This window comes from Cebus imitator, unplaced genomic scaffold (assembly GCF_001604975.1).
Source record: "Cebus imitator isolate Cc_AM_T3 unplaced genomic scaffold, Cebus_imitator-1.0 Scaffold28, whole genome shotgun sequence".
NCBI lineage: Eukaryota > Metazoa > Chordata > Mammalia > Primates > Cebidae > Cebus > Cebus imitator.
In genome coordinates this window covers 3,895,099-3,921,005 of record NW_016107343.1, presented here as the reverse complement: position 1 = coordinate 3,921,005, position 25,907 = coordinate 3,895,099, and the positions used below count along the sequence as shown (strand labels likewise).

At 47.1% G+C, this 25,907-nt stretch overlaps 1 long non-coding RNA gene across 2 annotated transcripts; it reads left to right on the top strand.

Annotated features, from left to right (window-relative positions):
- The first annotated feature begins 811 nt into the window (after positions 1-811).
- LOC108300551 lies at positions 812-24,352 on the top strand. 2 transcript variants are annotated; one of them, XR_001823485.2, is made up of 5 exons: positions 14,624-17,054; positions 18,323-18,464; positions 19,237-19,445; positions 23,785-23,846; positions 23,941-24,352. It is a non-coding gene; the product is annotated as an uncharacterized LOC108300551 (long non-coding RNA). The 2 variants fall into 2 exon arrangements; XR_005199217.1 differs by lacking the exons at positions 14,624-17,054; positions 18,323-18,464 and adding an exon at positions 812-942.
- The last annotated feature ends 1,555 nt before the right edge of the window (positions 24,353-25,907 follow it).

Genomic DNA, 25,907 nt, shown 5'->3' with positions numbered 1-25,907 from the left:
AAAATAACATTTTGACCAGGAGAGCTTTCACCCTTTGCATGGTGGTCAGTTCTCTGCCACTAGAGATTTTCAAACAGAGTCAGGGCAACCCTTTCCCACCTAGGACCTGGGTATATTAGGTAGGAAGGAAGTGCATGAAGATTAGGGTCACAAAGAGAATATTGGTCGAGTATCTACCTACTATGTGCCTGACTCTATACTAACCTCATTTAATCCACTCACCACACCCATAATGTAGATGCTCAAACCCCTATTTTGAAAATCAAGCAAGCTCAGAGATATTTATGTCAGTAGTCTATGTCACCCAGCTAGTGGGAAATGTAGCTCGGATTGAAACCTAGGTCTGCCTGCTCCAAGTGTATCTGTCTTCCACAGTGCCTTGAAAAATACTGTCGGATTTTCAGGCTTCAGAGTCTTCAGTGCACTTATTGGAACTGAACCTGATGTGCCAGGCTCCTGCAAACACAGGCTGCTGCCACCACTGGCTAAGATGTTGCTCTGTCTTCTGGATCCATCGCTGAGAATTCAAAGCTCTTGTAAGAGGGCCCGTGGTAGGGAGGACTGTTGTCAATGCTGTTCTTTTGCTTTGAATTTGTTTGTTAAGCCGCCCTAGCATCTTCCCCTCTGCAGATTTGCTTGTCTGCCAGAATCCCAAATCAACCTGATGGCTTAGGGATTTCACTCTATGATCTGGAAATCCATGTTCCTTCTTCCCCTTTCCTACCCCTGGGAGTGGGCTCCTTTCTTCAGCTATCTCACGGACTGCTTTCAGGGCTGATAGGAGGGAGTGTTTCAGCTGGGTGGGGGCAGATGGCCTCATTGTCTTTAATGTCTAGTGATGGGAGAATCCCAAAGGTGCTGGCGGCGCAGTCTGGAGACAGCTAGAAAGCCAGACTGACATGCTTTCTGAAGCGTCCCGGCAGCCTTTGGAGGCAGCTTCGCGTGAGTGCATTTAACTCCCATCTTTGTCCCTTGTTCTCATACCAGCCTTCTCTGGATGCCCACCCGATTCCTTCCTGTCTGTGTGACTCCATGCCCTGTCTCTGTCCCTCCTTGGAACTGCATGGCAGGGACTCCTTCCTTGTGTGATGGGGGAGCAGACACTGAGGAGAGGAGAAGGGGCGGGGCACAGCTAGGCAGCTGGTGCTGGCCCCCACCTTTCCCTTCTGAGCCCACCCCTTTCCTTTTGCCTCTGCTTGCTTTTGCCTCCAATTCCTTCCAGTCCAGCCATCATACTGGGGCAGGCCCAGCGAGAGGAGGGCACCAGCCAGGCCTCTGGGAGGGCATCTGCTTCTGCTGATAAGTACCCCTGTCTTTCTCCTCCCCTTCAGCAGGGCAGAGATGCCCTCCCCCATGAACCATGGAATTAAAACAGGGAACTGGGCTCTGGCAACTGGCCTTCTCCCTGGCACCAGGCCTGCTCTGTCTCCATGGATTTCTCTCTCTGAGAGTCACTGTTTCCTGATTAAAAATGATTTCTTCTTGCATAGCAAACTAAGACCTTGTCTGGAGTCCACCCGCAAAGTGAGATGGAAAGTTGGAATTCCAGGGGCCCAGGGCACATCAATAGGAAAGAAAGACCCTGATATCTAAGAATCTGTTCCCCTCCAGGCCAAGGGGAGGTTTGAGAGCAGAGGGGTGCATGGGGGGCAAACCTGATCCTACCTGCCTCCGACCTGTGGTTTACCTGTGTCTAGCCCAGTGTGTGAGTTGGCTAGGGCTGCCTAACAAAGCACCCCAGACTGGTGGCTTACGTAACAGGACTGTGTTGTCTCACAGGTGTGTATGCCAGAGGTCTGAAATCAAGGTGTCAGCAGGGTTGGTTCCTCCCAAGGGGTGTTAGGGGAAGGATTTGGTCCAGGATCTCCCCTCAGCTGCCAATGGCCATCTTCTCCCTATGTCTCTTCACATCATCTTCCCTCTGTGCGTGTCTCTGTGTCCACATTTCCCCTTTTCCTAGGACACCAGTTCTATTAGTCTGCTTGGACTGCTGTAACAAAATACCACAAACTATGTGGCTTAAACAGGAGAAACTTATCCCCACAGTCCTGGAGGCTGGAAATCCAAGCTCAAGGTGTCATCAGGGTCCATTTCTGGCAAGGTCTCTTCCTGGCTTGCAGACAGCTGCCTTCTGACTGTGGCCTCACGTGGAATGGAGAGAGAGCTCTTGTGTCTCTTCCTCTACTTATAGAGGAGTGAGCTCTATCAGATTAGGGGTGCATCCTTATGACTTCATTTAATCTTTACCACCTCCGCATGGGCCCTATCCCCAAATACAGTGACACTGGGGGCTTGGCCTTTAACATATGAATTTTGGAGGAGTAACACATCCCAAGTCCATAGCACCAGACATATGGGATTAGAGGCCATCCTAATGACCTCACTTTAACTTAGTGATCTCTGTAAACACCCTATCTCCAAATAAGGTCATATTTGGAGGCCTTGGGAACGAGAACTTTGACATATGAATTTTGGGGAGACAATTCAACTCCTAATACTCTGGGTCTTCCTGGCTTACTCCATCTAGCACCCTGGAATCCATTACAAAAGAGGCTGGTGGCTCGAGTGTGTCCCTGTTCACAGACACCATCTGCTGAGTTTTCTGGGGGAAGGGGTGGGCAGAATCCCCTCAGGAGCTCCCTGTGCTGAGGCTGAACCCCTAGGGCACCACAGGCTCTGCTCAGCAGTCCCATGTGTCTTACCAGCTCCACTCCCCGCTGCCATTCCTGCACCTGTGCTGTCAGCTTTCCCACTATGGCCACCACTGCCCCGGCTGACTCATCTCTGAACCATAGTGTTCAGCTGGTCATTTCAGGTCTCCCTGAAGATATCTGGGCAGAGCCAGCTGGAGAGTGAGAAGGAGCACATTTTAGATGTTGCTGGGCATGGAACATGTCGGGAGGGACATACAAGTGGGAAAGAGGTGGAGGAGAGGCCATTAGATTCTCTTTCATCCCAAACTTGCTGTCACAGCCAGGAAGAAAACCCTTATCCCATTTTTTCTTCATAATAGGTTTATTGCAAAAACATTTCAAGCAAGACAGATACTGTTTTCTTTTAAATCTTTACTTAAAGTACATAAAGATGAGAATTTTCTTCTCTAGGTTGAGTAGCCCTCATGTCTTTATAATTCTCCCATCATTTCCTGCTGGAGATGGAGGACGCAGGCTGTTGCGATCAGGAGGCCCTCTAGTTGCACTGTGGCTCTAAATTATGGAGCTGGGCCAGGCTTTTGGGAAGCTTTTGCTTTGTTCCGTTGGGTGACCCACACCCTGTTCTTGCCGCTCCTGCTTTGGATGAATCCCAGGCCTCTCTAGTGTGCCTTCCCTGTCTTGTCTTCCTCCCTCCTCATTCACACACCTCTTGGCTTTATGGTACCAAGAGACCACAGGGTTGGGAAACAGAGAACTCACCTCACCTGCCATTGATCTAAGTGGGTAAAGGCAGAAAGGAAGGCTTATGGTGATGACGAATGTCCTACTGCTCCTTTCCCCCTGGGGGCACTGCACGGGACAACATCTATGGAGAATGACCACATCACACCCTCCCTGTCTCTGTCTTAAAATCATAGCCTCTGAGAGTTGGAAGGGTCTTTGGAAAACATGGAACTCAGAATTCATCTTCCTACTGTCCCCTTGATGGATGCTGTATACGGCTCTGGAGGGAGGAAAATGAGGAGGGCACACTGGAGAGGACTGGTATTCATCCAAGTCAAGAATCCACATGTATGCTGGATAGGGCCTGGTTTTTCTGCATTCGAGGCGGGGGCTGCTCCCTCTCTCTCCCACCTATGGCTCATCCCATGGTTGGGCAGCTCAGGGTGTTCAAATATCTTTTCCATTGTTGAGTAGGAATCTTCCTGTATTAGTCAGGGTTAGAAACAGCCAATTGTGTGTGTGTGATACAAAGAGATTTATTTTAACAAATTGGCTCACACAATTATGAAGGCTGACAAGTCCCAAGCCTGCAGTACCACATCTGTAGGCAAGCTGGAGATATGGAAGAGCTGAGGTTTTAAATTCCCTCTTGGGTCTGAAGGCCTGAGAACCAGGAGGGCTAATGGTAGAGGTTTCAGTTTGGAACAGGCTTGAGACCCAGGGGCAGCCAATGTTTTATGTCCAAAGGCAGGAAAAAGCTGATGTCCTAGAAGGCAATCAGGCAGAAAGAATTCTCTCTTGCTAGGAGGAGGGTCAGCCTTTTGTTTTATTTAGGCCTTTAGCTGATTGGGTGAGGCCACTCACGTTGGGGAGGAAATCTGCTTTGACCAGCTGCTGATTCAAATGTTAATTTCATCTCTAAACACCCTCCACAGAAACACCCAGGATCACATTTAACCAAATATTTGGGCACCTTGTGACTCAGCCAGTTGACACATAAAATTAACCACCACCCTTTCTTTCTATTGCTCCCCAGTTAGCCTGGTCTTCCTTATCTGGTCTTCTAGGGAGGGCTAGCCCTCAAGGGGGTCCAGTGTCCAGCTCAGCCCACTGCTCCTGGGAGGAGGCCTGGGTGCCCCAGCTGGAAGATGCCTCAATTTCCATTCGGTTGCCTCTTCCCATAGGGCAGTGGCTGGCTCCCCTTACCTCAGCTGGACCAGAGGGGCCATGTGCCCTGCCCTCCCTCCCCCAGCACATCCAGGTGTGGTGCTTGGCTGGCACACATCAGGGTGCCTGCTGCCCCAGAGTCTCATGGTCTGCAGTCCCTCCCTGAGTTCTGGGAGGGCAAGATCGTGCTGGCAGAGGAGATGTAGACAGGAGCCTTTGCAAAGGGCACAGCAGAAGTGGAGCCCAGTCTCCTGTTTGTTTGGGACATAGCCAGCCTGTGTTCTGCAGAGACTCCGAAGAGGAGGGCAAACAAGGGGATTTTCGGATGGTCTTTGCTTGCTTTCTCCTTTGTTTTCTCTTAGGGGAAGCAGCGGCGGCTGCAGGTCTTCTAAATATTGGTCTGGAGGAGTCAGGCACAGGCCTCTCATTCCTCTACCTCTCCCTTTCCTTGATGCTGCAAAAATGAAGATGCCTCAGGCTACCTGCTCTGGAGATCCTCCTATGTCATGCCTAGGATCCCAGACCTGGAAAAGATGGCCTTCAGTAGCCACGTCCTCCAGTCTCTTCATTCATTAGCTACTGAAGATGACACAGCAATGTCAAACCTGCAGTGACCCCCCCCACCCCATGCTGGCTACCAGCTGGGCAGAGCTACATTGTTATTGTTAGAATTATGTTGAAACTGATTATTGCCCCTCTACCTTTAGGCAGAACAGATCATAGAGCCTGCACAGGCACATAACATGCCAAGATGTAGCAGAAAGAGGAGGGTTTGGAATGGAGGGGCAATGGCTTATGTGAGATGAGGAGACTGAAGTCATATTAAGCTGAGCTGTGAAGTGATTGACTTGCGCCCTGCTCAGAGAAGCTCCAGCTTCTCTGGAGGGAGTGTGAGCTGACCTTTCTGGATCCCCTTGCTCTTCTTATATTGGACTCTTTAACAGGTACTGTTATCAATGTGGAGAGTCTTGGGCTGGAGGGATCCAAAGTTAATCACTCAGACACTCCTTGAATACCTGTGGAGATGGGAAACTCACTGTCTTCCAAGGCAGCTCATTTCATCTTTGCACAGCTCCTTCCTAGGCAAGCAGTCTCCTAGGATCTTCTGTTCATCATTCCAGGGTCTTCGGAGCCCTGCAGGGTTTCTTGTCCTTGCTTTGTGGCACTGCTGACCATTCCTCTTTTCCTCTGACCCCACATGTGCATTTTATGTGAAGCGCCATGATAGTCCTCTGGGAATGTGACCCAGTGCTCTGAAATTACTTGTAATTGTTGTTTCCTTTCCTTGACTGGATTGCTAGCTGCCTTCAGCAGGGACCAGACTGTCTCTATCCCGCATATTCACTACTAGCGACTGAGCAGATGGCAAGCGCTTAATCACTGCATGGTGGAAAGAAGGAAGTAAGGAAGGGAGGGAGGAAGGGAGGGAGGAAAGACTTGCCCTCAACATCCTTGTCTGCCAGACAATAGGTCCCACCCAGATAAGGGTTCCCTGTGACAGTCAGTTGCTCCTGTCTGGCGGGTACTCTGGCATAGAAAACAGCTCTGGGCTTTAGTCTCACTAACTGGGTTCCAGTTGAGCCTTCATATTTTCTAGCCCAGCAAGCTTGGGGAAGTTATTTCTGTGAGCCACAGTTTCCACTCTGTAAGAGGGAATAATCATCACGCCCCTCATATAGGGTTGTTGTGAGGATAAAATCAGATCAAGGGACCTCATGTCCTCTGTAAACTGGGTTTCCTTAGGGATAGAGGTTTAGCCTATGGGGAATCAGGATTCCCGAAATAATGCCATTATTATTGAATTAATCTCTACTGTGTATTAACCACTGAGTCATTTCTTTATAGACGTTGTCTCAGGGTACAGTTTATAAGACTGGCAGTTTGGTGATGATGAAACAGAGGTTTGGAAAGGTTAAGTGACTTGAAAAACTAGAATTTGAACCTAGATTCCCAATGGCCTTCAAGCCCAAATACTCTTTCCTCCACTTCAAGGTACTTCCCCTTAAGGCCAATATGGGTTGTGGAGGAGTAGGAGGGTCGATGTGGTGATGGTGGTGGGTGTTGGACTCAAAGACTCTGGAAAAGATTCTTTTTTTTTTTTCCTTTCTGAGATGGAGTCTTGCTCTATCCCCCAGGCTGGAGTGCAGTGGTGCGATCTCGGCTCACTGCAACCTCTGCCTCCCGGGTTCAAGCGATTCCCCTGCCTCAGCCTCCCAAGTAGCTGGGATTACAGGCATGCGCCACCGCACCTGGCTAATTTTTGTATTTTTAGTAGAGACGGGGTTTCACCATATTGGCCAGGCTGGTCTTGAACTCCTGACCTCGTGATCCACCTGCCTTGGTCTTCCAAAGTGCTAGGATTACAGGTGTGAGCCACTGCACCCAGCATAAAAGACTATTTTTTTGTTTTTTTAGACAGAGTCTTGCTCTGTCACCAGGCTGGAGTGCAGTGGTGCTATCTTGGCTCATTGCAACCTCCGCCTCCTGGGTTCAAGTGATTCTTCTGCCTCAGCCTCCCAAGTAGCTGGGACCGCAGTCGCACGCCACCATGCCCGGCTAATTTTTTTTTTTTTGTATTTTTAGCAGAGACAGGGTTTCACCATGTTGGCCAGGATGGCCTCGATCTCTTGACCTCGTGATCTGCCCGCCTCGGCCTCCCAAAGTGCTGGGATTACAGGCGTGAGCCACCGTGCTCGGCCTGAAAAGGCTCTTAAATCCTGTGACTTTATCATTTTCCCACCACACAGGGTAAAGCAAATACTCAAGCCTCATTCTTTCACTGGTTTCACAAATCTTTCCCATGCTCCTTTGCCCTAAGTGAGTCATTTGCAGTTGGATTCCGGTCTGCAGCCAGGTGCTATTTCTTTTTCAAGGAACCAGGGGTGGCTGTGTAAAGATGAGGGTTCCCAGGAGTGCTCAGTGTGTATGCTGGGCGTGTGTGTGTGTGGTATGGGGAATCTGGGAACCAGGTGGAACAAGGCAAGGAAGATACACCTTTAGGCAGTAACCAGTTGATCATTTGACAAATTTTATTGAGCACTTACATGTGCCAGGAGCTGTGCTGAACTCCACAGGGCTGAAGACATGGGCTCTGGTCTCCAGAGGCTTATAGATTGGTGAGGAAGACAGAATTCAAGGCAGATGAAAGCTCCTTATGCTTATGGATGGGCAGAGGAGCGGACCGGAGGGGAAGGGAAGGGAGGGGAGGGGTGGGGAGGGGAGAGGAGGGGAGGGTAAGGGAGGGGAGCAGAGGGGAGGTGGAAAGGAGGAGGAGTGCATGCTGTTGGGGAGAGAGAGGAACAAGTCTTTACCCAGGGGATGGTGGGCAGGGGGCAGTACGCCCATGTCCCTCTCCAGAATTCTTTAACCCAGCGGCCCCCTCAGGCCTGGTTCTCAGTTTAAGTCAAATAATTTTGGTCCCTAGTTCCCTCCTGCCTGCCATGTTCCAACTCAATCATTCTTTGAAATTTGGAGCTGTAGCTAAAACGCCTTTGCCCTGTAACAGGATTTTCACAGTCTCCACAGCAGCGGCTAACGTCGCTCATCACCTGCTGTTGTAATCTGCACCGCTAAGCCCTCGGCTAGAGGCAGAAAGCTTAACTCGCCTTGCTGCTTCGAGCTTGCTCTTCCTGGCACCCGAGCCATATTTCAGTCAGGGGAGCTAATCCAACTGCACACACAGAGACATTTCAAAGGAAACACAAATGGCAGAGGGAGCTGTGGCTCTTTCTGGGAGGGGCTCTGAGAGCCAAGTTCCCCAGACCTAATGGGCAACAGAAAGTGCGTCCTGGGGACTGTGAGGAAAACCATTCCTCATGCCTTCTCCTGAAGGGTTTGGTGGGAGAGCTGAAGGGCTGATTTCCCTGAAGACCGTGTTTTAAGGGCTGGCCGGGCCTCAGTGTCCACACTGGGAGAGTTAGCTCTGTTAAAGGGAATACGTAGTGAGCTGTGAGCGGGGGGCGTGTCCGTGTGTGCCTCGACTCGTGCCTGATGAACTCAACACCTCCCATCTTTCCTAAAAGCATAATCCCCAGTGTGTGTGTGTGTGTGTGTCTGTTTTTTTTTTTTTTTCTTCTACCTCTGTCTTAATACTTTATGCCCCAGAGAGCCAGAGCCCAGAGCACTTGGGAAGAGTGTTTGCCATGTAGTAGGAGTTCACCAACTGCTTGTCAAATGGGTGAGTACCAGCACTGGAGATCAGCTTTGATCCAGCCACGGTGCTGTGTGCTTAAACACGTGGGTATAAGTGGAAAAGCAAGCTAGAAACAGGAAAGAGTCATAGACTCCTAAGAGGCAGGGGGCTGATGAAACCTAATACGTGCCAGGAGTTTTTTATAGATGCTGGGGAGATAGCCGTGAAACACGGAGACACAAATTCCTACCCTGGTTCTAGTAGAAGGCACTGGACCAAGACTGACCAGTGAGCAGATTTTTGCTAAACCTAAGAAATGACTATCTGAGAACTAGAACTGTCCAGCAATGCAATGTGTGGTTGTGAGGTAGTAAGCTCCCTGTTCCAGGAAGAGTTTGATCAGAGGCGACATGAGCATACCTGGGGATGCAGAGGAGGGGCAGCAGATCCTGTGGCTGCCCATATCCCCTTCCCTTATTTCTGCAGCGCACACCGGCTTTCAGCAGCCAGCACCTGCATTTCTCTGCCTGAGAGGCTTCTCTGCCCCCAGAGTCTATTTTGCTGCCCACTCATCAACTGGAAATGCGAGGGAATTAATGCCCACACTCTCCCTGGGAAAGGAGTCCTCAAGTGATGACTGACTGGAGCCGGTACACAAATTTCCCAGTTCCCACATCCCTTAGATGGGTTCACACCAAGGCAAATGTTTTCCACTGTTTCTCAGAGTTCCCGGCAGGATTAAGCATGGGTTCCCCACAGTGCAAACTTGCTGGATAAGGAATCCTTCACTGGCTGCCTTCCCACCCTGTACCTCTTCCCCATGTCCTTTCTGATGTTTCCTGATCTCACGTCCAAAATGATGATTTGCATTTGAATCTTGGTCTCCAAGTCTGCTTCTGGGAGACCCCAAAGGAAGACAAGGGGACCCCTGCCCTGTACGGGTACTGGGACCTCTGAGGATTCCCTCCTTCCATTTCTAACACTAGATAACTGCCAGACTCCTACTGGGCTTTGGAAATGGCACCAGATTCAACCCAGAACTCCCTGTTCCAGCTTGGGGATTGGGCAGAGGACATTTCCTACTCATATGAGATAGCACAGGATGCCAAACTTGCCTCCCTACCAGGTCAGGAGGTTCCTTGACAGCAGTCCACTAAGCCCCTTTTGGGGCAAGCCCCCTGACAGCAGTCTGCTAAGCCCTTTTTGGGGTAAGCCCAAAAGGCGCTTAGCAGACTTCTGTGCTCCATCAGAGCAGCCCTGTATCTTCTGAACCCAGAACCCTTCATCAAAGTTTGTTGATGTGGGTCTGCCTGGTCTTTGCATCCCCTTAGCCTGTGCCAGCGCTAGCCAGGGCTAGGCCCACAACCCCTTCACTGCCAAGGTCCTTCTGCTTCCCACAGATGTTGAGCCAGGGGTCAGTCAGGCCTTGTCTATGGGCTTTATTATGACACCTGTCCAGAGAAAGTTCAGGGCGTAGAACTGAGCGAGTGTCAAGCTGGGCTCATTGTCTGCCACTGCCCAAGGCCTGGCATCATAGGTCACAGGTACAGACGATAAAGACCACATTTTTGGGTGGAAAGGAGAGGGACACAGGTTGTTCAGCAGGTGTGGCAGACACTATCATACGCAACCCAGCCCAGATCTCCTGTCAGTGAAGAACATGTTGACCAGCTGGGAAAGTCAGCAGACAGGCTTCCGCGATCGGTCTCTACAGAGATCACTTCAGCTGCAGACAGCCTCGTGCTGGGGTTGTGCTCCTCTAGGGTGGCCCACATCCACTGACAGATTGATGTGGGAATAGAAAGGCCTGGCCATCTTGGCTGGCTTCGGGATGGCTCCCAAGGGCCCTTCTCCGCACCACAACTCCTTGTGGGGTGCCAAGGCTGCCTTTGGGCTGCATAAAAGCTGGATTCCTCCCTCTTTCCAGGCTCAGTTCCTATCCTGCATGACCACTGCTGTGGGTCCCATGCCACTTCTTATTAAACACCCCGCTGGCAAAACTCCGTCTCAGGGGCTGCTCTCAGTCACTGACCTGTGACAGTGGGACATTGTCCCCACCTACTCAGCTAAGCCTCTGTGTCAGCCTGCCAAACCCTATTCCTTTCCAAATTGTCATCCCTACAGGAAACTCTGCCTACCTTAAAGAGCTAGTCTCAAACCCAGCCCAGCTCCTCCGTTGGTCTTGGCGGCGGGGTGGGGGGCGATTTATGGGCTGGCTGGTGAGAGTAGGGTAGCTACTTCCTGCAGGCCACACCCTCCTACGAAACACACACATGGCACCACAACTAAGTCGTATGCTGACGCCCCAGCTGCACTCAGACACCTAGAAGGTGAAGCCATCATGGGGTCCAAAGCAGTGTCTCTAGATCTGAAGTGCATTCCTGCAGCTCGGACTGCAACGGGAGCTTGCTTTATTAGATCCCATTATAAATGGATGATTTGCCATCTCCGAAGATAAATGGGAAACTTAATGCAGAGGTGTCCTGTCTGGGGAAACTGGAGAGTTATGGATGTTAGCTTTGTAGCTTTATGAAAGCACTCTCTTATAGAAACTGAAATGACCAAGATTAGATTGAATTAGTATGTACTGGTATGAGCTTTTTCTCCCCCTATCCATCTTGACTTTTTTTTTTTTTTTTAAAAGGCAGAAGATTTGCCTCCTGGGTGAGCATTTCAGAAAAATACAAATCCTGAGTTTGGGTTTGGTAATTAGCAGAATTGCCTCCTGGTGCTAACGAGGTGGCTGCCCAGCTGGGACTGTCTATGTAGGTGGAGGAAGTGGCACCCTCTGCTGGCTTCCTTTATGGGTGGTGTCTGCTCCCTTCCACCTGGGATCCCCCTTGGCACCAGGTGATCTCTTCACCTGTCCTTGTAGAATACAGATGGATTAGTGAGGCCTCTTGTTCCAGCACCCAGGCTCCTGGCCACCCCATCTGAAGATGGGGATGCTCCATCCCATACAGACCCCACTCTCCAGCAGTGTTCCCTAGGCTGAGCTTGAGACCCAGCTCCTAGCTGGGTGGCGAGGCTTTCTGTGAGCAAACAGCTCCACCTGATATATATGTTAGAGCACTTGTGATACCAAGCACAGGGCTAGGCGCTGGAGGTGTTAAGGTGAGGAGGCTAAGTTCTTGCCCTTCGGGAGACCAATCTAACCGAGGGGAGAAAGGCATATATAGATGATTTCCAAACGGGCACTGCTTGATTGTACTTTCTGTCTTGATGGAAATGTTCTCTATCTTTGCTGTCCAGTGTAGTAGCCATGAGCTTCCCATGATCCCATGAAGATAATAAGAATGGAAGTCGGGAAAGGAATTCTAGGGTTGGTTCTTAAGCCAACCATCCTGGGATCTCAGGCAAATCATATCTGTGATTTGAATCCCAGTTTCATTTTTTCTTGTTAAAACTTGCTCTGCTTCTCTCCAATATTAGAACCAAGAGATCTAATCTTCACTTGGCCCACTTTTCACCTGATGGAGGGAGGAGCGGAGGCCGTAACCTGCCTGATCTGATGGCTGGGGGAGGGCAGAGTCAGGCCCTTAACTCCTCATCCTGGTTTTTTGAACAGAGCAGGCTGCTGCTAGGGGTGCTATGGGGACCAAATATGAAAAGAGAAAGGAAGATCTTTGGAAAGTCAAAGCTAACCAAGCCCCAGAGCTTTTTGACATCATGGTGGCTGGTGAAACCACCCATAGAGCCGTTGAAGGCTCAAGACCATGTGGTGAGGTTGGACACACACTTGAAGCTTAGAGAACTAATGTAGAAGAGGCTTGTCTGTGAGATTTTGCAGTACCCTAGGCCCAACACACAACCCTACAGCTGATGTCTGTCCCAAACTTCAGCATGATAAAAGAATTTTAAGAGTTGGGCTGTAGGAGGAGGAGATAAAACAGTGTATGTGCCATGAGACCTCAAATTTCAGGAGCCCTGAGAAGCTCAGAGCCTCTCAGATACTTTACCGGGGTTGGGGTTCACCTGTTGAATGCCCAGCATCCCCATTAGACAGTGAGTGGGTTATCCCAGCATGGCTTCTGGAGCTGCCTTTGGGTCAAGGAACTTTGCAGAGATGGAGAGTGGGAGGCTCATTTGGAAATAAAAGTGGGGGACTCCTTGCAACGAACTCAACTCCAGGAGGGGTGTCAGCACAGTAATGGAATTCGAATGAAGTATTGAGAGCTGGGTTGGGAGATGAGAGAGGCCAGGAGCAGTAAGTCTCAGGTGGAATCATTTAAACTTTAAAACAGATTCAACAGCTTCCTTTTTCTGATGACAAGTACTGTGTCTATCCTGGGTCCCAGGGTGCTCCCTCACAGAGGTTCGGAGCTCTGTTGAATGCAAGGACCCAGGCTAAGAGGCTCTCTCTGTTCACTAGCCAACTCTAGGCAAGGCCTGGGGCGCTTTTCCTGCAGGCCCCCATCTTTTCCCACACTGTGGCCCACTGGGCCTTGGTGCCTCTGCCAAGGCCTACCAGCCCCAGGGCTGCCTCCATTTCAGGCTGTTCATGCTGGTGCAAGCTACTTCTCCTATAACGGAAGTATTTTTCATACCTTGAGCATGGGGAAGTGAGATCTTTCCTTGGATGAGGGGTGCTTTGTGCCCTTAATGCTGGTTTCTAGGTTACTTCCTGGCTGCAGCAGGAGCAGAGCCGGAAGAACCTTTGGGATGACTTCAACCATCTCCCTCTCTATCCCCATCAACAGAGGAGACATTGAGGTCCCAAAGAAGGAAGTGACTTGCCAAGTTCACACAGCTAGTCAGCAGCAAGGTTGGGATTGAAATTTAGGATATATAACTCATTCAATCCTTCATTCCATACATTTTAAATAAATGCCCAGTATATACCAAGAATTATGCCAGCCAAGAGGAAAATGGAGAGAAGACATGGTCTGCATTCAAGAAGTTTGTCTCGGAGTGCGGGAGATGAACATATCATCCTAGATTTTTACAAGTGGTACAAAGGAAAATATCTGGGTGATGATACAAGAGACAAAAGCAGAGTGGGGGCTTACTCTCTAGAGAGGGTGGTAAGAAAAGGCTCATCTGAATAAGCGATTATATTGAGCTTAGATAAGCAGGACCAGCAGGGGTCAGGTCAAGAGTGTTCCAGGCAGAGGGGGCAGCCTGAACACAGCCCTGCAGGAGGAGAGTTTGGTGTCATGGAAGAAACAACCACCCGCCAACATCAGCGTGGTTGAGTGGGGTGCGAGAGGAGGTGCCAGCCGATAAGGGTGAAGAGTGAGGCAAGGGCAAGGTCATGCAGCAGGCCTCCCTGAGCCAAGTGGAAGAATGCCGATTTTATTCCCATTTCTGCCGTGCCGTCTGAAAGTCGTAGCTGTGTTTAGGCAGCACAGTGTCGGGGAAGGCCAGGAGCAGAACACAGCCTGAAAATGCAGGGACTTAGCATGAGAAGGAGAGGGCTTCTGAAGACAAGGGCCGGACATAGGGTGCATAGAGCTGCATTCAACCAAGGGAGGGGACACTGAGGGGACACAAGCAAAGAAGCCTTGGAGGAAGACCTTTGAGACGGGCACCAAGGCTGTCAGGTGGCAACTGAGAGGGTAGTTTGACCAGAAAGGATTAAGTATATCCAAGGACTGAGGCCAAGAGGCATTGTCCGACCAGCCAGGGCCTTAACAGATCCAGATGGAAGAAGCCAGACTTGGGCCTCAGGCTGGGCCAAGCGTATCCTTGATTAAGCTGAGTGTCTGTGAGTTACTTCCCTGCATGCTGCTGGTGCCCTCAGAAGTCCTGGCTGAGGTTCTAAATAGTGGTGGAGTGCGGGCTATGCTGACACACTCCTCACCTGGGAGATGGGCTGCCGAAGATGCATATGGCAAGGTGGCAGGGGGCAAGCATGTTGCTCCTGTGGATGCAGCAGGTAAGGAAGGTAGAGGAGGAGAATGAGGGGGTGGGGTGGGGGACTTCCTTCAGCTCAGATGAAGCAAGGTCTGCCGTTCTTCTCTGGGCTGTCTTCTCTGGCCCTGGCTATGGAGGTCTGAAGCTAAAGGATCAGCCTGCTTCCTGCTCCAGGTAAGTGTGACTAGCATGGCCCTGGAGACAGCCCCCGACCCTGGTTTTTCTCCTCTGGTGACCATCAAAGCTGACATCACAATTTGATTAACACAGTGACCTTTCATAGGGCCATTACCATGAACAAGATAAGGCATGCCAAGCACTTAGCACAGTGCCAGAGACCCTGGATGCCCAGTTTAGCTACTGTTAGATTTACTATTTACTGGGTCAGATCTCTTCCATTAATGCTATTTAGCCCCACTCCTTTGCCCTGGGGTGAGCTACTTGACCTTCTCACATGACCTGATGTCCTCCTATCTTTTGAGAACAGACAATATAGTATAGGACCTTTGGTTCTCTGCTTGGTGCTGGCCCAGAGTGACCTCATCTAAGTCACTTCTGCTCCCCAAGTCTGTTTGGTCATCTGTCAATTGACGTACTTGTTCTAAACCAGAGCTCCCCACTAGATTGCTGTGCCACATTGCTGAGTCACAACTAAGTTACCTGTGTGTTGAGGGGGCAAATCCCTCAGCCCTTGAGATGCCTGGGTGGGTCAGGATAGCCCCTGGCAAGGTCTCCTCTAACTGCGAGTAGCCTGTGCTATTGACTCCAGCATGCAGAGCAAATATTGCCATTTTATCTGTGTGCTATAATGTAAAAAAGGAAAAGTTGACAAGCCCTAGAAATCATTCTTGATATGCTAATACTCTGAATCATCTCCTAGCTTCAAAACTTGCCTATTCCAAGAAGTCTGCCCGCCCCCACAGCATCATTCAATGATATTTCTTCATCAGGGTCTTCTCAGCAGTTATGAGCTGCATTCGCCTGGAATGAATGAATTAATTTGTACTTCTTAATATGTGACCTGTGGGCTGTTTCCTGTAACAACAATGGCAGTGACAACAACTCCTCTCACTTATTGAGCACGTGGGTAGCAGACAGCTCACAAAGTGCTTTGCTATTTGCTTCCACAATAGTGTGTGAGGGATGCGTGCACTGTTGTGTATGCACACACGGAAAGCCTGAGACTTAGATAGCTGGAAACAATTGCCCAAATAGGAAGTGGCTGAGTGATGACTTGGATGTGAGTCTGCCTGGCCTGACGTAGTCCGTGCTCTTAAGCAGTTAAGTAGTATGTCTTGTGTGTGTGTGTGTGTGTGTGTGTGTCCTTCTCCCAGTTAAACTATTGATCTCCCAAAAGAGATAGTGTTTTCTGCATTCTTTCCATCTCCCCAGAGCTCAAAATGATAATAGTACGAGCTCAGTGATTACTGTTGGGCATGTTAGACACTTTGTTGTAAGTTAAAAGTGAAGTATGGAATAGCCTTCCCTGGGTCACAGACAGAAGGCACAACTGACCGCTAGTGTTGCCTGGGTGTAGGTGGGTGTGTGAAGTCTTATTGGGACCGTGGCACAGAGGAGCCTCCCAGCCCCGCCTGCCCCAGGTGGCTTGACTGCTGTTTCAGGGTAAAACGGACTTCACTAAGGGAAGTTCAGAACTGGAGAATTCATAAAGTGTGTCCCTCAAGCCAGGTACCCAGCACATGAGACTTGGTCCCCGGCTTCCCACAGCTTCTCGTACAGTCATGTCTTCTCTCTCTTTGAGAGGGGCAAGTAAGAGCCAGTGATTGTCATCTAGGATTAGTGAGTCTTGGTAGCCTGGAGTGGGGATCACATAGCCAAGCAGTGCTCACTTGTGACCCTGGCCTCCAGTCTACAGCCCCTGTCTCCTCTCCCATCAGTGGGATTACGTGCTCAACCCTTCTTCCTTCCCTCCTTCCTTGGGTTTAATGTCCTCACCTGGCCTTCCCACTGCTTGGCTTCTAGTTGGGTCCTATAAAGGACCTCGGACTCTTGGTTAGTTGTCTTTGAGTGGCTCTAGGAAGCCCCCATCCCACTCTTCTTTCTCCTGAACAACCAAACCACACACATATGTGTGATGTGGTTAAGAATCAGACAGTCCTGCATTTGACTCTCTGCTCTAACTCTGATTAGTATGTAACTTTGGATAAGTTCATCAATATTCGCTTAGGAAATATTTACTGAGTACCTACTATGTGCCACATACTATTCCAGGTACTGGACATGTGGTGATACAGTGTGGAGTATAAAACAGGCAGGTGCATGCTTGTGAAGGTGGTCAGGTAAGGTCTCCTTGAGTTGAAGTCTGAATGATGATAAAGAGGTAATATGGAGGAAGAACATTCTATTGAGACAGAGGAAACAACCAGTGCAAAGGCCCTGAGGCACAAAAAGGACTGACACATTCAATAGATTTACAGGGTGTTGCCTTACTGGAGAATGAATTGCAGATCATCAAGAGTGGCAGTAAGGAGACCAGTGAGAAGTCTACTGTAAAGGTCCAGGTGAGCACTGATGAAGGCTGAGTATATTATATCTTCTCTCTGAAACTTACCTGCCCTATTCAAAAAATGAACATAACAAGAGTACCTACCTTACAGGGTGGCCATGGAGAGTAAATGAGTCAGTATTTGGCATGCAGTAAATGGTAACTATTAGCATTAATAAAAAGGGTAGTAATCATAAGTGTGGGCTCAGCTCTATGAGGCTTCACAGGAGAACTGAGCCTCCAGTGAAGCTGTGACTTTTCCATTCAGCAAGTCAGGGGTGCTTCCAGGGAGTCAGAGATCAGATGCCAGCTGCCCCTTCTGTCACCCATCCCAGGTTCTTAGAAAATGGCATCACTGGATGCTCAGTGGGGACTGAGGCAGCCACTGCTCAGGGAGGAGGAACAGGTGGCCTTGGGAGGGAGGGCAGCATCTTCTCCGTGTTATGGAAGCTGGCAGGCTGAGGAGTGGGGAAGCCCAAGCAAACCATGCTCCCTGTGTTCCTGAGCCAGACCTGGGAGAAATTCTCACCTCATCCAGGGAGGCTTTGAGTTGAGAAGAAAGAATTGAGCCAGGAGGGGAGGCAAGTCAGGGTATAGAAGGCAAGGAGGCAGGCACTCCTTTTTGACTTTCCATAACCCAGGGCAGGGATGTGGGGTAAATAGAGGAAGAGAGAGGGAAGGGGTGAGGGGAATCACTTCCCATCTTTGTGATGAGTAGATGAGATGAAAGAAGCTGAAGCTACCAAGAAGGATTTGGTTAGATGCCCACAACTGTACAGAGACAGCAGTTGGACCCTACAGCACATTTCTGCTCGAATAAGCAGGATCTTCTCTACTGCAGAAATCCTTCTCTTCCAACTGGTATTGGGGGCAAGCCTGCTGAGAGGCTAAGAGGGCTCTGGTGACCTCTAGCTCCCGCCCCCACCTGACTGTCCTAGTTGTCTGCAATGGTGGCAAAGGGAAATTTTATGAGCTCTTCAGTCCTCAGGTCTCATGGGCTTTTGCCTTGCTCCAGACCATCTCTGATACACACATATATCTTGAAAAGGAAAAGAAAGAGAGAGAAAAGCTATTTTATTTCATTGCCAAACCATCCACTTTAAATACCCTTTTTATTACAGTATCTGCATAGTAATCCTAATAATAGATCTTGTTGGCAGCTCTAATGAGGCTGGAGAATATAAGGTTTCCAATAAAGTTAATTGTTGCCTTTAATATTCTCATACATTTATACATGGTAAATCTTTAAAGGAGAAAAAACACTCCATTTCATCCCTTAAGCAGCCGGTCCTAGACTGGATTGAGACCAACTACAGTAGAGACGTGGGCTGGGAGCTTGACTGTCGGAAAACTTGGATTATGATCTCCAGACTTCCTCCTACCAAGAAGAGCATGAGTTTTGAGTCGGAGAGCTCTGGGTTTCCAGGTTGGCTTTGTCACTTCCTGACTTTGTAGCTAGGGCCCATCACTTAACCTCTGTTTTTCAGTCTCTGAGATGGGATTTATGATAAATGTATACAAAGCTCAGTTTAGTGCTGGCATATATGCGGTGTTCCATGCATGTCAACTATTATCATTATTTTAAGCTACTAAATACAGTTATTATTTTATCCACTTGCTATGTGCATCATTAATTGTGAAGTAAATCAGGGTACTGCAGTCATTGTATTTGAACTTCAGAGCTAACTAAAAGCTCTTTCTGTTAATCAGTTTCTCTTTTTTTTTTCCCCCTGTTAATCAGTTTCTTAAGATTGTATAGCAGTAAGCGATTGATCAGGGTTAGAAGCCAGAATTCTTGATCTCCAGCGACTTTCAGTAACCAGCAGTTAGAAGGCAGCCCGGATCTCCAAACCCTACCTCTCCACAAGCCTAGCGCATACATGACTAATTTTACCTTCTGCCCACCTTTAATCAGACCCTTATCTGTTCCCTGGGGCCTGGACATATTGTGATTAAAATTCGGGGATGAAGGAGGGCTACTTGCCCCGTCTTGCGACTGACACTCTTGATTCCTGTCCCTCCTCTCCCGGTGGTCATACATTTTCTTTGTTTTTACTTTTAGTTGGAGAAAATTTTGTGATTTTTACAGTGACAGAGCAAAGAAGAATATATGTTTCACCATTTATTGTATTACCAATGTCATGTATTTTTAACAGTTCCATCACATTTCTGACATTTACAATGGTTTTTTTCCCCAGGGGGTGAGTAGAAGGAGCTGTTTTCCCATGCCCCACCCACATGATCCTGGAAATGGAGAGGAACCCAAGATGCTCTGGGTTAGGGACAGGCCTGTGTGACCTTGTGTTTTAACAAATGGATCACAAACAATCCAACCCCCACCTCTCCAGCTTTCCTCACCCAGTCGGAGTTCTCCGCTCCACATCAACGCCTCTCCCGCTGGCAAGTGGTAAGAAATACTATGTGACAGGATGGTTGCCATGGCAACCCTCATTTCCAGTTAAACAACCGGGCACTGATGAAAGAAGTCTCGTTTGCTTTGGTTACAGGGTTTGCTGGGAAGGGTGTGGAGTGCGTTTCTTCCTCTCGTTTTTCCCTTTCTTACTCCTCACTTTCCTGTCTCGTTTTCAGGGATGAGATAGAGGCATTGAAGGGCCAGGCGCTGCCCAGGCCCTAGAGAATGGGGAGTGTCGCTTCAGGCTGGACCAGAGGCAGCAGGGCTGGGTGCCTGGGGGCTGGTTGCTTAGTGGAGGTCGTGCTTCCTGGCCTCGCAGCCACAGTTTTCCTCCCAGCTCCGCCTGCCTCAGGTCCCCGGTTTCCCTGCCCTTCCAAAGAAAGGACCTGTTGGGGGAAGAAATGGGCTGGCGGAGGACCCTGTGTCCCAACAGGTGGTTGGGTAATTAAGTGAGCTTTATGCACACAACACTGTTTTGCCCGATGTAATTGCAGTTTCCATATAAATAATTCACGGGAAATTATTAGAGTGAGGACATCGCCCGCCTCCTCATAATTTGCTTAACCGAAATAGGCTCTTTCATCATCTGCGTTGATTTGCCTTAAGACCATGCACTCAGCATCCTTCATAGGCCTGCTTCTCCGAAAACGAGAATGCAGAATTTAATTAAGTTAAATTAATTTGCATTAATTGGGCATCCCCTGCCTGGGGAGAGGCAGGGTGTTTGCCCACATGGCTGTGGGGTGGTGCAGGGAAGAAGGGAGAGGCATGGTGTGCCCCAGGTGCCCAAATAGTGGGCAGTTGTTTAGGAAGGAAGCCCCCCACCCCAAAAAATCACAGCACCCCAATGGAGAGTTTAAGAGCTGTACTCCTTGAAAGGAGTAGAGCAGTCAGAGCTGGAACTCTGGGTTATTCGTTGTGTAACTTTGGGCAAATAACTTAACCTCACTAAACCTCAGCTTCCTTCTCTGTAAAATAAGGCTCATAAAGGCACCCTTCTCCTGGGGCTGAGGTGAGGGATATGTGAGAGGGTCTCATTAATATGGTTCTGGCCACAGGGCTTCATAAGCACTTTCTATTAGTTATTATTATTACTGTTACTGTTGTTATGATTGTTCTCATTAAATACATGAGGATCTCAGCTGTGGCTTCCATTGCTCTTGATGGGAATATCTGCCGGAGTCTATCCAGGCCTTCTGCCACAGGGAGGTTTAAGTTTTGACATTCTCCCTAGATTATCCCATGATTTTTGGAGGAATTTGTCAAGTTAGAGGGAAAAACCATGCATTTTGGAGCCAGACAGATCAAGATTGAAATCCCAGTTCTCCTACTTGCATACCGTGTGGTCTTGGGCAAGTTATTTTACCTTCATGAGCCTTAATGGCCTCATGGATAAGATGGGGCTGGTGTTCTTGCTTCTCTTGGAGTTTGTGAGGATTAGAAAGAATGTCTGCAAAGCACCAGGCACATGCCTGCCACATAGTTTATGCTCAACAAATGGTCAAATAAATCTGAATCTAGGCAGGGCCTGCCTTAGCCTCCTCACTCTCTATCCTTCCTTTTTCCGGGATCCTTCCTCCATGTCCCTCCCGGCATTCTTTCTCTGGTACTTTTCTTTTAAAGGATCAAAGGGCTCAATAAATACCTACCCTGCGGTATAAGTGACTGATGAGCTTAAAATCTCTATTCCTCCTCAAGGGATTGTCATTTTCTCAAGGGAATAAAATACCTAAGTTTTCTTAAACTAAAAGTTTGGTGCTTTAATGGGGGCATTCTGTAAGCCTGTCATAAAACAGAGGGGTGCTTCCAAAATCTCTACTGGAAAGTGATAGGTTCCTCATGAGGGAAGCCCTGAGTCTGGGAACCTGCCTTGATGGCTAGTGCCTCTCATGGATTCCCTCTTTTGCTGGGATTTAAGATTTGTTACACAGATAGTTGCTTAATTCATTTAACAAATATTTACTGAGCACCTACTGTGTGCCAGGCATTGTGCAAATCACTGAATTTACAGCAGTAAGCAAAACAGTCATAGTTCCTACCCCAATGGAACTTCAAAGCCAGTGGGAGTGATAGTTATGAAACAATTGTTAGCATTTCTGAATATAAATATAATTACACATTCTATAAGAGTATAAAGAAAATGAACAGGAGGCAATAACAATGAATAGAAAGGTGACTGAATTCTAATGGCAGGTGGGTGGGTAACAGAAGTATCTCTGCAAGAGAGGGAAGAAGAGGACTGAGCTAGGAGAATAGTGAGAGGAAGGGCATTACTGGAAGAGGGAAGTGTGTGTTCAAAGGCTCAGAGGCAGGTGAAAGGCTGGTGCCTTTGAGGGACTGGAAGAAGACAAGCAGCTGAAGTGACTAAAGGGACAGGAGGTGTTTGGTGAAGCCAGGTGCAGTGGCTCACACCTGTAATCCTAGCATTTTGGGAGGCCAAGGGGGGTGGATTACTTGAGCTCAGGAGTTTAAGACTAGTCTGGCCAACATGGTGAAACCCCATCTCTTCTAAAGATACAAAAATTAGCCTGGCGTGGTGACACGTGCCTGTAATCCCAGCTACTAGGAGGCTGAGGCAGGAGAATTGCTTGAACCTGGGAGATGAAGGTTATAGTAAGCTGAGATCACACCATTGCACTCCAGCGTGGGCGACAAGAGGAAAACTTTGTCTCAACAAAATAAATAAAGTGTTTGGTGAAGTAGGCAGAGGTCAGGAGTGGGAGGTCTTAGGACAATAGGGAAATGCAGACCCCAGGGCCCCAATCACATCTGCAGATCAAGCTGGAAGCCCTTCAATATCTAGGTCGTAAGTCCCAAAGAAGCCCCTTGACTCATCTTAGAGGAAGAAAAAAGCAGACTGCCAGCAGGAAGAATTAGGGAGAATTTTGGACTCGGTGTCAGAAAAGCCAGTTTGGTTCTGGCTCTGCTAATTGTTCCTTATGAAATTAACTGTTCTGAGCCTTAATGGCCTCACTGGTAATGGGGTGCACTCTATATTTCTCATTGACCCCTCCTGAGCCACTTTTGAGTCTTCTTTGACCTGCTTTGGGCCCCGGGAGGCTGATTTGTATGAACTGCCTCAATGGGCTTACTTTCCCTCTGTCTTGGCTAATGTGAAGTACCAGTACAGAAACTGGGGCAGAAGAAGAGTAAGGTTAAGATACGGACTTCCCTTGCTTTCATGCTACTGGGCAGTGGATTGTCTGCATCTCTCTGTAAAAGGCCACTACCCCAGTTTCACGTTCATCTCCTGCAGATACTGAGCCCAGGTGCTGGTGGCTGCTTCCCGCCAGGTCCTAGCCTCGGAGTGGCAGTATCTCCTTTATATTGTTAATCCCACAGTGCTGCACTATCCTTTGTCACTTCCTCTTAGCCCTGCCCACATCTTCAACAAGAGTCACCACAGTGAGCATGATGGATTATTTTCTATGCCAACTTGCTTGGGCCACAGGGTGCCCAGACATTTGGTCAAATATTATTCTGGTGTGTCTCTGAGAGTGTTTCTGGGTGAAATTAACATTTGAATCAGTGGACTAGTAAAGAAGGCTGCCCTCCTTAATGTGGGTGGGCCTCATCCAATAAGTTGGAGATCTGAATAAAACAGAAAAATTGAGTAAGAGGCTACTTCTGCCTGAATGCCTGGAGCTGGAACAAGCCCTTTGCCCTTTGACTGGAACTTAACACCATCAACTCGTTTGGGTCTCTAGCTTGCCAGCTGCAGATACTGGGACTTGTCAGCCTCCATAATTGCATGTACTGATCCTTTAATAAACATCTCTCTCTCTCTGTCTCTCTCTTTATATATATGTATGTGTATGTGTGTGTGTGTCTATAGTCATGTGTCACTTAACAACGGAGTTACCTTTTGAGAAATGTGTTGTTAGGCGATTTCGTCATTGTGGATATATCATAGGGTGTATGTACACAAACCTAGGTTGTATAGCCAATTATATACCTAGGCTATATGGTATGCTCTGTTGCTCCTAGTCTACAAACTTTTACAACATGTTACTGTACTGAGTACTGCAGGTAGGTGTAACACAATGCTCATTATTTGTGTATCTAAACATAGAAAATGTACAGTGAAAGTAGAGTATAAAATATCCATTATAATCTTATGGAATCACTCTCGTATATGTAGTCAATTGTTGACTGAAACATTATTATGCAACATATGACTATATATATGTAGTCATATATAGAGAGTTATATATATAGTCATATATATATAGTTATATCTATATCTATATTTGCAATAGGTTCTGTTTCTTTGACCAATACTGTGTTTGACAAACATTTGCTGACTATTGCATATGACTTTATCATCTCTCAGGTCCCTGCCAGCTCTCACACATCAATTTAAGAAACAGGCTGTGGAAGTGAGCAGAGTAGCAGGTAGGAGGAACAGGGAAGCTGTGGCTTTTCTGGGGCTGGCCCAAGTCCCAATATCCCCTCAACTTCACTCTTTCTCTTCCTTCACCATCCCCAGGCTGTGACTGGGAAGGTAGAATATGAGAAGGGAAGAGACGAAACAATCTTCCCTGTTGCTCCTTTATCTCTTCATGGATGCCTTTACCTTTTATTTTTAAGTTTTATTAAAATATAATTGACATACAATATTCTGAACATATTTAAACTATACCATTTGATGAGTTTTGACATACATATATTTGAGATAATGAACATATCCATCATTTCCAAAAGTTTCTTTGTGCCCCTTTGAAATCCCTCTCTCCTGCACCCCCCACCCCCAATCCCTAGGCAACCACTAATCTGCTTTCTGTCACTATAGATTCATTTGCATTTCCTACAATTATATAAATGGAAGCTACAATATGCACACATTTTGTCTGCCTTCTTTCACTCAGCATAATTATTTTGAGATCCATCTGTGTTGTAGTATATATCAATAGTTCATTTCTGATAGTATTTCATTATATGAATATACCACAGCTTGCCTCTTCTCCAATTGATGGACATTTGGGATGTTTTCACTTTTTTGGCTGTTACAAATAATGCTTCTGTGAGCATTTGCGTAGAAGATTTGGCATTGGTATACACTTACACTTCTCTTGGGTAAATACCTAAGAGGAGAATGACTGGATCATATAGTAGGTGGTTGTTTAAATTTTTGAGAAACTGCCATGCTGCTTTCAAAATTAGTTGTGCCACTTTACATTCTCTCAGCAGTGTATGAGAATTCCAATTGCTTCACATTTTTGGCATTACTTGGTATGTTCAGGCCTCTTAATTTTAGCCATTTTAATAGGAGTACAGGGGTATCTCATTGTGGCTTTAATTTGCATTTCGCTAACAAGTAATAATGTTGTTTTTCTTTTCATATGTTTCTTTGCTTTCTGTATATTTTCTTTGGTGAAGGCAAATCTTGTGTCTATTTCTAAATAACACTGTTTATGTTCTTATTATTTATTTTTGAAGGTTATTTATATATTATAGATAAACATCTTTCACCAAATACATGGTTTGAAAATATTTTCTCTCAGTCTGTGGCTTGTCTTTTATTCTCTTAACAGCTTGTCTTTTTATTCTCTTAACAGTGTCTTTGAAAAGCAATTTTGAATTTTGCTGAAGTTCAATTTACAAGTTCTTTTTTTATGCAGTTATGTCTAAGACGCCTTTACTTAATCCAAGGTCATAAAGCTTTTGTCTTATGCCTTCTTCTAGAAGTGTTAAAGTTTTAGGTTTTATATTTAGGTCTATTACCCTTTTGAGTTGATGTTTGTATGTGGTGCACAGAATGGATCAACAATATATAGTTTTACATGTGAATATCCAATTGTTCTAATACCATTAGTTGAAAAGATTTAAACGTCTTACCTTTACTTGCTTTTATAAACTTGTCAAAACTCAGCTATATATATATGAAGATATATGTTCGTGTCTATTTCTGGCCTCTATTCTGCTACATCAATGTTTACACCAATACCTCACTATTCTAATACTACAATTTTATAACTCATAAAAACAGATAATGCTAATCCTCCAAACGTGCTCTTTTTTTTTTCTTTTTGAAAGCTGTGTTGTCTATTTCAGGTTCTTTGAATTTCTAGAAATATTTTAGAATTAGTTTAAAACTTTCTACTAAAAAGCATGGTGAGATGTTAAATGGGATGGCATTGAATCTATTGATGAATTTGGAGGGTACTGACATTTTACTTTTAACAATATTCAGGCTTCCAATTCATGAACATAGTATATACATTTCCATTTATTTGGGTGTTTAAAAATTTCTTTAAGTACTATTTTAGGGTCTTTGGTGTACATATCTTTCACAACTTTTGCAGATCTTTCCCTAAATATTTTATATTTTCTGATGTTCTTGTAAATAATATTGTTTTCTCAATTTATTTTTTGATTGTTTATTATTACTATATCATTAGTATATTAAAATTGAATTTTTTTATATTTATCTTGTGTCTTTCAACCTTGATAAAC